Below are 11,744 nucleotides of genomic sequence, written 5' to 3'. Positions count from 1 at the left end.
GGGTTTCACCATATTGGCCAGGCTGGTCTCAAACCCTGGACCTCAGGTGATCCACCCACCTCAGTCTCCAAAAGTGCTGGGATTATAGGCATGAGTCACTGCACTCGACCTGTAGTATTACTATTAAACATATCTATTAATGATATGACCCCAACAATATATAATTATTACTTTACCATTACCATTTCCTTAGCCCAATATAGCTTTGCTGTCACGTCTTTGTGTAGTTATTATATTACACATTATATTCTGTGTATTATTGGCTCACCTATACATTATATACATATTTTATATGATGCATGTTAAATTAGTTAAGAGAAGAAAGGAGAATGATTATACATTTAACCTGCCTGTCATAATTTCATTATTACTTTTACCTGTGCTTTTTTTAAAGTGTGGATTTGAATAATCATCTGTGTTGATTGCTTTCAGCCTGAAGAATTTCCTTTAGTATTTCATTAACACAGATCTGCTAACAATTTTTCACAACATTTGTCTATCTGGTAGTCTTTATGCTATCTTATTTTGGAAAAATACCTTGCTGGATATAGGACTTTTGGTAGACACTGTTTTGTTTTTTCCTTTTTCCTTTGAGCATTTTGAATATGTAATCCCACTACTTTCTGCCCTTCATTGTTTCTCTGGAGAAGCCATCTGTTAATCTTATTGGGATTTCCCTGTAAGTAATGACTTGTCTTTCTGTTGCTGCTTTTAGAATTTGATTCTCATCTTTTCATCTTTTTTTTTTTTTTTTTTTTTTTGGAGACCGAGTCTCGCTCTGTCACCGAGGCTGGAGTGCAGTGGTGCAATCTCGGCTCACTGCAAGCTCCGCCTCCTGGGTTCACACCACTCTCCCGCCTCAGCCCCTCGAGTAGCTGGGACTACAGGCGTGTGCCTCCACGCCTGGCTAATTTTTTGTATTTTTAATAGAGATGGGGTTTCACCGTGTTAACCAGGATGGTCTCGATCTCCTGACCTCGTGATCTGCCTGCCTTGGCCTCCCAAGATGCTGGGATTACAGGCGTGAGCCACTGTGCCTGGCCTAGAATTTGATTCTTATCTTTGCATTTCAGCATTTTTACTATGATGTCTTCTGGCATTTATTTGTGTTTATCCTTTTTGGAGTTTGTTGAGTTTTTGGATGTGTAAGTTACTATTTTTAAATAAATTTGGAAGTTTTCGGTTATTATTTTTACAAATATATTTTTCTGCCTCTTTCTCTCCCCTCCCTCTGGTATTCCTGTTATGCACATACAGTCATGTGCTGCATAATGACATGTTGGCCAACAATGGACCACATAAATGATGGTGGTCTCATAAGATTATAATGGAGTTGAAAAATGTCTAGCACCCAGAGATATCACAGTCATTGTAATGTCATAGCACAATGAATTATTGACGTTCGTGCTGATGCTAGTGTATGCTGCACTGTTACACCTATAAACGTATAGCAATACAGGCGAGGTGCAGTGGCTCACGCCTGTAATCCCAGCGCTTTGGGAGGCCCAGCGCTGATGGAGGTGGCTCAAGAGGTCAGAAGTTCGAGACCAGACTGGCCAAAATGGTGAAACCCCGTCTCTACTAAAAATACAAAAAAAAAAAAAAAAAAAAATTAACTGGGCGCTGTGGCAGGTGCCTGTAATCCCAGCTACTCGAGAGGCTAAGGCAGGAGAATCGCTTGAACCTGGGAGGTGGAGGTTGCGGTGAACTGAGATCGTGCCACTGCACTCCAGCCTGGGGAACAGAGCAAGACTCTGTCTCAAAAATAATAATAATAATATTTTAAAAAATTAGCTGGGCATGGTGGTGGGCGCCTGTAATCCCAGCTACTTGGAAGACTGAGGCAGGAGAATCACTTGAACCCAGGAAGTGAGCTGAGATCATGCCACTCCACCCCAGCCTGGGTGACAGAGCAAGACTCTTTCTCAAAAAAAAAACAACAACAACAAACAAATGGCCAGGCGCAGTGGCTCACGCCTGTAATCCCAACACTTTGGGAGGCCGAGGCGGGTGAATCACGAGGTCAGGAGATCAAGACCATCCTGGCTAACATGGTGAAACCCTGTCTTTACTAAAAATACAAAAAATTAGCCAGGTGTGGTGGCAGGTGCCTGTAGTCCCAGCTACTCGGGATGCTGAGGCAGGAGAATGGCCAGAACCAGGGAGGAGGAGCTTGCAGCAAGCCGAGATCGTGCCACTGCACTCCAGCTTGGGCAACAGAGCGAGACTCTGTCTCAAAAAAAAAAAAAAATTATAGCAATACAATTATGTATAATTCATACTTGATAATAAATGACTATATTGCTAGCTTATTTATTTACCATTCTATTCTTTTTATTGTTGTTTTAGAGTGTACTCCCACTTATTAAAAAAATTAATTGTAATACCAGCCTCAGGTAGGTCCTTCAGGAAGTATTTCAGAAGGCATTTTTTTTTTATCATAGGAGATGATAGCTCCATGCCTGTTATTGTCCCTGAAAACCTTCCAGTGAGAAAGTATGTGGAGATGGAAGAGAGTGATGTTGATGATCTTGATCCCATGTTGGCCCAAGCTAATTAGTGTGTTCGCGTCTTAGTTTTTTTGTTGTTCTTGTTGTTTTTTGAGACAGTCTCAAACCGTTGCCCAGGCTGGAGTGCAGTGGCGCAATCTCAGCTCACTACAACATCTGCCTCCGGGGTTCAAGCGATTCTCCTGTCTCAGCCTCCTGAATACCTGGGATTACAGGTGCCCATCACCACACCTGGCTAATTTTTTGTGTTTTTTTAGTAGAGACAGGGTTTCACTATGTTGGCCAGGCTGGTCTCAACCTCCTGACCTCGTGATCCACCCACCTTGGCCTCCCAAAGTGCTAGAATTACAGGCGTGAGCTGCCGTGCCTGGCCATGTCTTAGTTTTTGTTTGTTTGTTTTGAGATGGAGTCTCGTTCAGCTGCCCAGGCTGGAGTGCACTGGTGCTATCTTGGCCCACTGCAACCTCCACCCCCCGGGTTCCAGCAATTCTCCTGCCCCAGCCTCCTGAGTAGCTGAGACTACAGGTGCGCACCACCACACCCAGCTAATTTTTGTATTTTTAATAGAGACAGGGTTTCACCATGTTGGCCAGGATGGTCTCGATCTCTTGACCTCGCGATCCGCCCACCTCAGCCTCCCAAAGTGCTGGGATTATAGGCTTGAGCCACTGTGCCTGGCCCATGTCTTAATTTTTAACAAAAAAAAGTTTAAAAAGTAAAACAAAGAAAAATATAAAATTTTAAAAATAGGAAAAAACTTGTAGAATAAGGATATAAAGAAGGAAAATATTTTTATACAGTTGTATAATGTGTTTATGTTTTAACCTAAGTGTTATTACAAAAAATTTAAACGTTTAAAAAATTAGTTTATAAAGTAAAAAAAGTGTAGTAGGCTAAGTTTATTATTGAAGAAAAGCAATTCTTAATAAATTAGTGAAGGCCTGGTGTGGTGGCTCACACTTGTAATATTAGCACTTTGGGAAGCTGAGGCAGGAGGATTGCTTGAGGCCAGTAGTTCAAGATCAGCCTGGGTGATATAGTGAGACACCATCTCTATTTATTAAAAAATACATAAATAAATAAATTTAGTGTAGCCTAAATTGTGTATGTTTATATAAGACATGCTTCTTTGCATGTCTTTAATTTTTATTGGAAACTGGACATTTTAGATAATACAGTATTTACTGTAGCAACTCTGAGTACTGGTCCCCCATGTTTCTCCCTCCGAGGTCTGGTTATCTTTATTTGCTTGTTTATGTGTCTAGTGACTGGCTGTGTTCTTTTAATGAAGTCTGTTTCCCCTTCCACAGTCTAAGGTGCAGCACTGAGTATGCTCACAGTCAACTTGAGATGACAGTGATTTCCGGAAACCTTCTTCCCTTTTCCCTGATCACCCCCAGCTGTTAAACTCCTCTCATTGATGGCTAATTGCTCAGTTGTTTTGAATAATATTAAGGGCATAACCAAATTGCTCTACAAACTAATTCATGGAGAGTTTCTGAGATCAGTGTTTGATATTTGTTCTGATTCTGGAAGGGCTTCTTCCAGGTTTTTGTTTTGTTTTGTGTTTCAGATGGAGTCCCATTCCATGGCTCAGGCTGAAGTGCAGTGGTGCAATCTCAGCTCACTGCAACCTCTGCCTCCTGGGTTCAAGTGATTCTCCTGCCTCAACCTCCCGAGTAGCTGGGATTACAGGTGCGGGCCATCATGCCCAGCTAATTTTTGTATTTTTAGTACAGATGGGGTTTCACCATGTTGGCCAGGCTGGCCTCGAACTCCTGACCTCAGGTGATCCACCCACCTTGGCCACCTGCAGAGATTACAGGTATGAGCCACTGTGCCTGGCCACTTCTTCCAGTATTATTCCCTAGTTCTCTCCTACAAACAATCAGATCTACAGTTTATCCTGTAACTTGAATTTCCTCCCAAGTACCTTTCACCTGAATCTCCATCATGCTTGGGTGTGTCCTTAGATTTATATACATTTTTTTCTTTTTTCTTTTTTTTTCTAGTTTGCATATTTTTAGTCTTTACATTTAAATATGTCCAAATAGTTTTTAAAAAAAATTAAAGTGGCCGGGCGCGGTGGCTCAAGCCTGTAATCCCAGCACTTTGGGAGGCCGAGACGGGCGGATCACAAGGTCAGGAAATCGAGACCATCCTGGCTAGCACGGTGAAACCCCGTCTCTACTAAAAAATACAAAAAAAAAAACCTAGCCAGGCGAGGTGGCGGCGCCTGTAGTCCCAGCTACTCGGGAGGCTGAGGCAGGAGAATGGCGGGAACCCGCGAGGCAGAGCTTGCAGTGAGCTAAGATCCGGCCACTGCACTCCAGCCTGGGCGACAGAGCGAGACTCCGTCTCAAAAAAAAAAAAAAAAATTAAAGTTAGTCCTTTGGGAGGAGATTAGAATCTCTCTGTTTTACAGCCTGCTCCTCTCTTCAGGCAAAATATCTGAGCCAGGATTCTGGAGGTGGAGGTGGGGACAATAGCGAGTTTCTGAGTGACAGTCTTGCTTTGCAAGCTAAGCACAAGATGCAGCAGCCTGAGGTCCTCTTTGTTTTCCTCTCCTGGTGTGGAACCGCCACTTCACGAGCTTAAAGAGGTCTCAGTCCTCTCATCACACTTTGTCCAAGGTGGAACTTCCATTCTACAAGTGGGGGTTGGGTGGGGGAAAAAAAAAACCCTTAAGTATGTATGCCCAGGACTTAGTCTCAGCAACAGGTAGCTGGAGGGGACAGGATAAGAAATACATCCTTGCCTGGTGCGGTGGCTCACACCTATAATACCAACAGTTTCTCTCTTTTTTTTTTTTTTTTTTTGAGACAGTCTTGCTCTGTTGCCCAGGCTGGAGCGCAATGGCGCAATCTCAGCTCACTGCAACCTCCACCTCCTCGATTCAAGCAATTCTCCTGCCTCAGCTTCCCAAGTAGCTGGGATTACAGGCGCCCACCACCATGCCCAGCTAATTTTTGTATTTTTACTGGAGACAGGGTTTCACCATGTTGGCCAGACTGGCCTCAGGTCATCTGCCCTCCTCGGCCTCCCAAAGTGTTGGGATTACAGGTGTGAGTGACCTCCCCGGCCTGTAACTCCGTGTAACACTGTGTTGCCCAGGAGTTCTGGACCAGCCTGGGCAACACAGTGAGACCCTGTCACGATAAAATAGTAAATAAAATAAAATAAATAAAATAAAACACATCCGATTCTCCTGGGAAGACAGCCCTCCACCTGGGAGCTGGTGGGAGAGGGAGCCCTGTGTTTTAGGATATAGCAGTCTGGAGTGGAGTCTGCACCTCACTGAGTTGAGATGGGAGAGGGAGGAGTGATCTTGATTAAAATACCACAGACCCTTGCCTTTCTTAATGAGTTTTCACAGGTTGTCTTGAATAGATGTTTCTTCTTTTGCTGTTTGCCCTTAGGCTGATGATCACAGGCTTTAAATGGTTGGGGTTTGTTTTTGTTTTTTATATAATTTTTGCCAGGTACCTTGAGGAACAAGTCAGTGGAGCTCCTCATTCTTCATACCATAAGTCTATGTTATTCCAACGTATTTTAAAAATACTTTTAGGCTGGGCGTGGTGGCTCACGCCTGTAATCCCAGCACTTCGGGAGGCCGAGGCGGGCAGATCACCTGAGGTCGGGAGTTCGAGACCAGCCTGACCAACATGGAGAAACCCCCGTCTCTACTAAAAATACAAAAGTAGCTGGGTGTGGTGGAGCATGCCTGTAATCCCAGCTAGTCAGGAGGCTGAGGCAGGAGAACGGCTTGAAACCGGGAGGCGGAGGTTACGGTGAGCTGAGATTGTGCCACTGCACTCCAGTCTGGGCGACAAGAGTGAAACTCCATCTCAAAAAATAGATAAGTAAAAATAAAAAATAGTTTTATATTTAAAAATACAACCACAATATGATCCAGCAAACCCACTTCTGGATATACATCCAAAGGAAATAAAACCAGTATCTCAAAGAGGTATCTTCATTTTCATGTTTATTGCAGCATTTTCAAGATACAGAGTATCTTGACTATAGCAAAGATATATATGCTACATAGAGCATATAGCGGAGATATGTTTGACTGATGAATGGAGAAAGAAATGTGGTATATACAATGGAATATCATGCATGAACCTGAAGGATATTACACTAAGTGAAATAAGCCCGACATAGAAAGACAAATACTATATGCGTATATGTGGAATCTACAAAAGTCAATCTCAGAAGCAGAGAGTAGGCCAGTCGCAGTGGCTCACACTTATAATCCCAGCACTTTGGGAGGCCGAGGTGGGCGGATCATGAGGTCGGGAGTTTGAGACCAGCCTGACCAACACAGTGAAACCCTGTCTCTACTAAAAATACAAAAATTACCCGGGTGTGGTGGTGGGCGCCTGTAATCCCAGCTACTCAGGAGGCTGAGGCAGGAGAATCGCTTGAACCCGGGAGGCGGAGGTTATGGTGAGCCGAGATTGTGCCACCGCACTCCAGCCTGGGTGGACAGAGCTAGACTCCGTCTCAAAAAAAAAAAAGAAGCGGAGCGTAGAATGATGGTTGGTGGTCAGGGGCTGAAGCGTGGGGGAAATGGATGTTGGTCGAAGAGTACAAACTTTCAGTTGTAAGATGAACATGTTCAGGGAGCTAGTGTACAGCACAGTGACTATAGTTAATAATACTGCATTTTTTTTGTGCTCGCTTTGGCAACACATATACTGAAATTGGAAGTATACAGAGATTGACATGGCCGCAGAGCAAGGATGACAGGCAAATTCATGAAACAGTCCAGCTTTTTTTTTTTTTTTTTTTTTTGAGACAGAGTCTCGCTCTGTCACCCAGGCTGGAGTGCAGTGGCCAGATCTCAGCTCACTGCAAGCTCCGCCTCCCGGGTTCCCGCCGTTCTCCTGCCTCAGCCTCCCCAGTAGCTGGGACTACAGGCACCGCCACCACACCCGGCTAATTTTTTGTATTTTTAGTAGAGACGGGGTTTCACCGTGTTAGCCAGGATGGTCTCGATTTCCTGACCTCGTGATCCACCCGCCTTGGCCTTCCAAAGTTCTAGGATTACAAGCGTGAGCCACCGCCCCCGGCCCCACGCTTTTCTTTCTGAGGGAAAAAAACACTGTATTTTTAATTTGAAATTTGCTAAGATAATAGATCTTAATTGTCACCACTAACCCTCTACCACCCTACTAAATAACTGTGTGAGGCGATAGATGTGTAATTTTTTTTTTTTTTTTTTTTTTTTTTGAGACGGAGTCTTGCTCTGTCACCCAGGCTGGAGTACGATGGTGCAACCCTGGCTCACTGCAACCTCCGCCTCCCGGATTCAAGCAATTCTCCTGCCTCAGCCTCCTGAGTAGCTGGGACCACCGGGTTGTGCCACCACGCCTGGCTAATTTTTGTATTTTTAGTAGAGACAGAGTTTCACCATGTTGGTCAGACTGGTCTTGAACTCCTGACCTCGTGATCTGCACACCTCAGCCTCCCAAAGTGCTGGGATTACAGGTGTGAGCCACCGCACCTGGCCTTTTTTTTTTTTTTTTTTTTTTTAAGACAAGGTCTTGCTCTGTTACCCAGGCTGGAATGCAGTGGCAAAATCATGGTTCACCCTTACCACAAACTCCCAGGCTCAAACAATCCTTCCACCTCAGCCTCTCAAGTAGCTAGGACTAACAGGTGCACCACCACACCCGGCTAAAGATGGGGTCTTGCTATGTTGCCCACGCTGGTCTTGAACTCCTGGCCTCAAGTGATCCTCCCATCTCAGCCAAAGTGCTGGGATTTCAGATATGAGCCACCATGCTCAGCCATGTTTCTTATAAATAAGTACATCTTTTACATAACCTCAATACAGTTAGGAAATTTACATTACTACTTGAATATATACAATTTTTATTTGTCAAGTTCAAGCTTCATCAATTGCTTTGCAGCAAAAGGATCTAGTTCAGGGTCATGTTTAGTTGTCACATGGTGTTAGGCACCTTTAGTCTGGTATAGTTCTTCAGTCTTTCTTTAGTGACCTTGACACTTTTGAATATTACAGGTCAGTTGCTTTGAAGAAGATCCCTCAACTTGGGATTGTTTAATGCTTCCTTAGAATTAAATTTAAGTTATGCATCTTTCACAGAAATATCACAAGTAATGTGTTCTTCTAATCACATTCTGTGCCAAGTGATATACAGTTTTGATTTATCCTATTACCGGTGCTGTTGGGAGCAGTTCCCCCAAAATCTGGCTGTAAACTGGCCCCAAAACTGGCCATAAACAAAATCTCTGCAGCACTGTAACATGTTCATATTGGCCCTCACGCCCAAGCTGGAAGGTTGTGGGTTTATGGGAATGAGGGCAAGGAACACCTGGCCCGCCCAGGGCAGAAAACCACTTAAAGGCATTCTTAAGTCACAAACAATAGCATGAGCAATCTGTGCCTTAGAGACATGCTCCTGCTGCAGTTAACTAGCCCAACCTATTCCTTTAATTCCGCCCATCCCTTCATTTCCCATAAGGGACACTTTTAGTTAATCGTATATCTATAGAAACAATGCTAATGACTGGTTTGCTGTTAATAAATATGTGGGTAAATCTCTGTTTGGGACTCTCAGCTCTGAAGGCTGTGAGACCCTTAATTTCCCATGTCACATCTCTATATTTCTGTGTGTGTGTGTCTTTAATTCCTCTAGCACTGCTGGGTTAGGGTCTCCCTTACCGAGCTGGTCTCGGCAAGTGGCATCCATTGTGGGGGGCTCAAATCCAGGTTAAAGGGTCGCCGGAGCAACGGTTGGAATGGAAAACTAGCTGGAGGACACGCAAGTACTCTTAAAGCAATCCCCGTGGTGAGTAAGAAGGGGAGCTCGGAAGCCTCAGGGTAACAGTGGGACAGGTGTGGGGTCTGGTTCATTCTCCCTTGGAACTTTTTCACACTGATGAGGAGGAAGAATGAGAGTATAGTGAAGTAACAGAAGAGGTTACAGAGCACGTTTATTTAGCTTCAGCTAAAGCTAAAGTGGCAAAGGAAGGAGAGGTTCATCCCTACCCTTCTGCACCCCCTCATTATTATTTTGAAGAAAAAGACCCTCCCGATCTTTCTTTTCCAGAGGACACTGGGCAAAAAGTAGTTGCCCCAGTGACTGTTCGAGCAGTGCCTCAAGTGACCACTCTTAGTTCTATCCAGGCAGGAATTCACAAACTAGACGAGAGGGTGATTTAGAGGCTTGGCAGTTCCCTGTTAAAATACACCCCCTAGATCAACAGGGAAATATTATAGCTCCATTTGAGCCTTTTCCTTTTAAATTGAAAGGACACAAAGATAGATGTGTACCCGCCCCCCACCCGCTACACCCTTGTTCTGCTCTCTAATCTTTGCACATACCAGAGATTTCGTAAGTTCTGTGAGTACCTGGTTTTCTGCACGTACCAGAGATTTTGTTTTGCACATACCAGAGATTTTGTAAGTTCTGAGGCAAGGTCACAAGACGTGTTTAAGTAAGATAAACTCTTGCTGCCATAAACCTGCTCTCCCACCTCAAAGTTTGAACCAAAATATCAGAAATGGCGGGAACCAATCATAGTTAGCCAAATCGCCTTGTTCAAACACTAGCCAATCATATATCTGATTTGTATAATAACTCTATGCCCACTTTTCTTAGACTATATAACACTGCTCGGAGCTCAGTGGGGGAGCTCTCCTGCCCGTCTCGTTTCACAAGCGAGGGAGAATTCCAGGTTCGAACCTGTAATAAATATCCTTGCTGCTTAGCTTTGACTCTGGACTCTGGTGGTCTTCTTCGGGGAATAAATGGTCTGGGCATAACAAATGGGGGCTCGTCCGGGATTTCCCCCAAGCCCACCAGACCCCCAAGTCAATGGATCTTAATCTGTAGGTAAGCCGGCTTTGTCACTGTCTCTGTCTTTGTCTCTGTCTGTCTCCCTGAAATTTCGCGAAATCCGTAATCTGTAATCTGTATTGGTCTGTTTTATAAGTGGCATGGTCTTGGCGGACGCGCTAAAAGACAGCCACTCGGGACTGGTGGGAGACGTCCCCCAGTGCCCATCTGGGGGCCTCCATCCTTGGTTGCCCCGTCTGACTCAGGTCGGAAGTCCGACACGCGCTCACGAAGGCTCATTGTTTCTCACTGTCTGTCCGTTATTGTTAAGTGTTAAGTGTAAGTCCAAAACGAAACATAAAACCTTTTCTTCCCCTTCCAGGACCGGACCTGTCAGATACTCCCCTCTGCTTCACACTCATTTTCGTCCCCCCTTCTCTTTGTAGGAGCAGTCCAAAGATGGGCAACAACCAGAGCACGCCGCTCTCACTCCTTGTTACCAATTTTAAGGATGTGAAGGCTCGGGGGCGTAACTTAAGCGTAGAACTAAAGAAGGGAAAGCTAGTTACTTTCTGCCGTTCGGAGTGGCCCTCTTTCGGCGTAGGGTGGCCCTCCGAAGGAACTTTCTGTCTCTCTATTATTACTAAGGTAAAAACTAAGATTTTCCTGCCAGGTCAGTCAGGACATCCTGATCAAATTCCTTATATTCTAGTGTGGCAAAATCTTGTGGAAGACCCACCACCCTGGATAACTCCATTCATCCTTGAGCCTTGCAAGGTCCTAGTAATGCGACCTACAAGACAAAGGACTCCCTCTGCTCCCTCGGCCCCTGTGCTGCCAGACAGCCAGGACCCCCTAACGTTAGAACCCACACTTCCCCCACCATATCTGCACCTTATCCCGCAGGACCCAGTCCCCCAGGGTGGTGCTTCCGTAGAGGGAAACCGAGAAGCGGAAGCAGCCGAGAGCGAAAGTAACCCGGGGGGGCCGGCCGGCCGAACGCGAGGCCGCGTACAGCGGGACCAAGCTTCCCGAGTCCCTGACTCCACTGTAGCCCTGCCTCTCAGAGAAATAAGATCGCTCGATGATACCAGGCTCTCCCGTCTCATGTATTGGCCTTTTTCCACTAGTGATTTATACAATTGGAAGTCCCAAAATGCTCGGTTCTCCGATAATCCCAAAGATCTAACCTCATTGTTAGACAGTGTCATGTTTACTCACCAGCCAACCTGGGATGACTGTCAACAGCTCCTCCGAATCCTGTTCACAACGGAGGAGCGGGAAAGAATCCAAGTTGAGGCCAGAAAGCTGGTTCCAGGAGATGACGGCCAGCCAACTGCAAATCTTGACCTCATTAACGCGGCTTTTCCTTTGACCCGGCCCAGATGGGACTACAACACGGCAGAAGGTAGGGGACGAC

The 11,744-nt window shown here is 45.1% G+C and overlaps 1 non-coding gene across 1 annotated transcript; it reads left to right on the top strand.

Moving 5' to 3' along the window:
• Window positions 1-7,189: 7,189 nt before the first annotated feature.
• LOC139362102 (U6 spliceosomal RNA) lies at window positions 7,190-7,293 on the top strand. Its single transcript, XR_011620442.1, has one exon. It is a non-coding gene; the product is annotated as a U6 spliceosomal RNA (small nuclear RNA).
• The last annotated feature ends 4,451 nt before the right edge of the window (window positions 7,294-11,744 follow it).

The sequence above is a fragment of the Macaca nemestrina genome, chromosome 2, assembly GCF_043159975.1.
Source record: "Macaca nemestrina isolate mMacNem1 chromosome 2, mMacNem.hap1, whole genome shotgun sequence".
Lineage (NCBI taxonomy): Eukaryota > Metazoa > Chordata > Mammalia > Primates > Cercopithecidae > Macaca > Macaca nemestrina.
The sequence above is the reverse complement of the archived record's forward strand: the minus strand, read 5'-3'. Positions and strand labels throughout refer to the sequence as shown.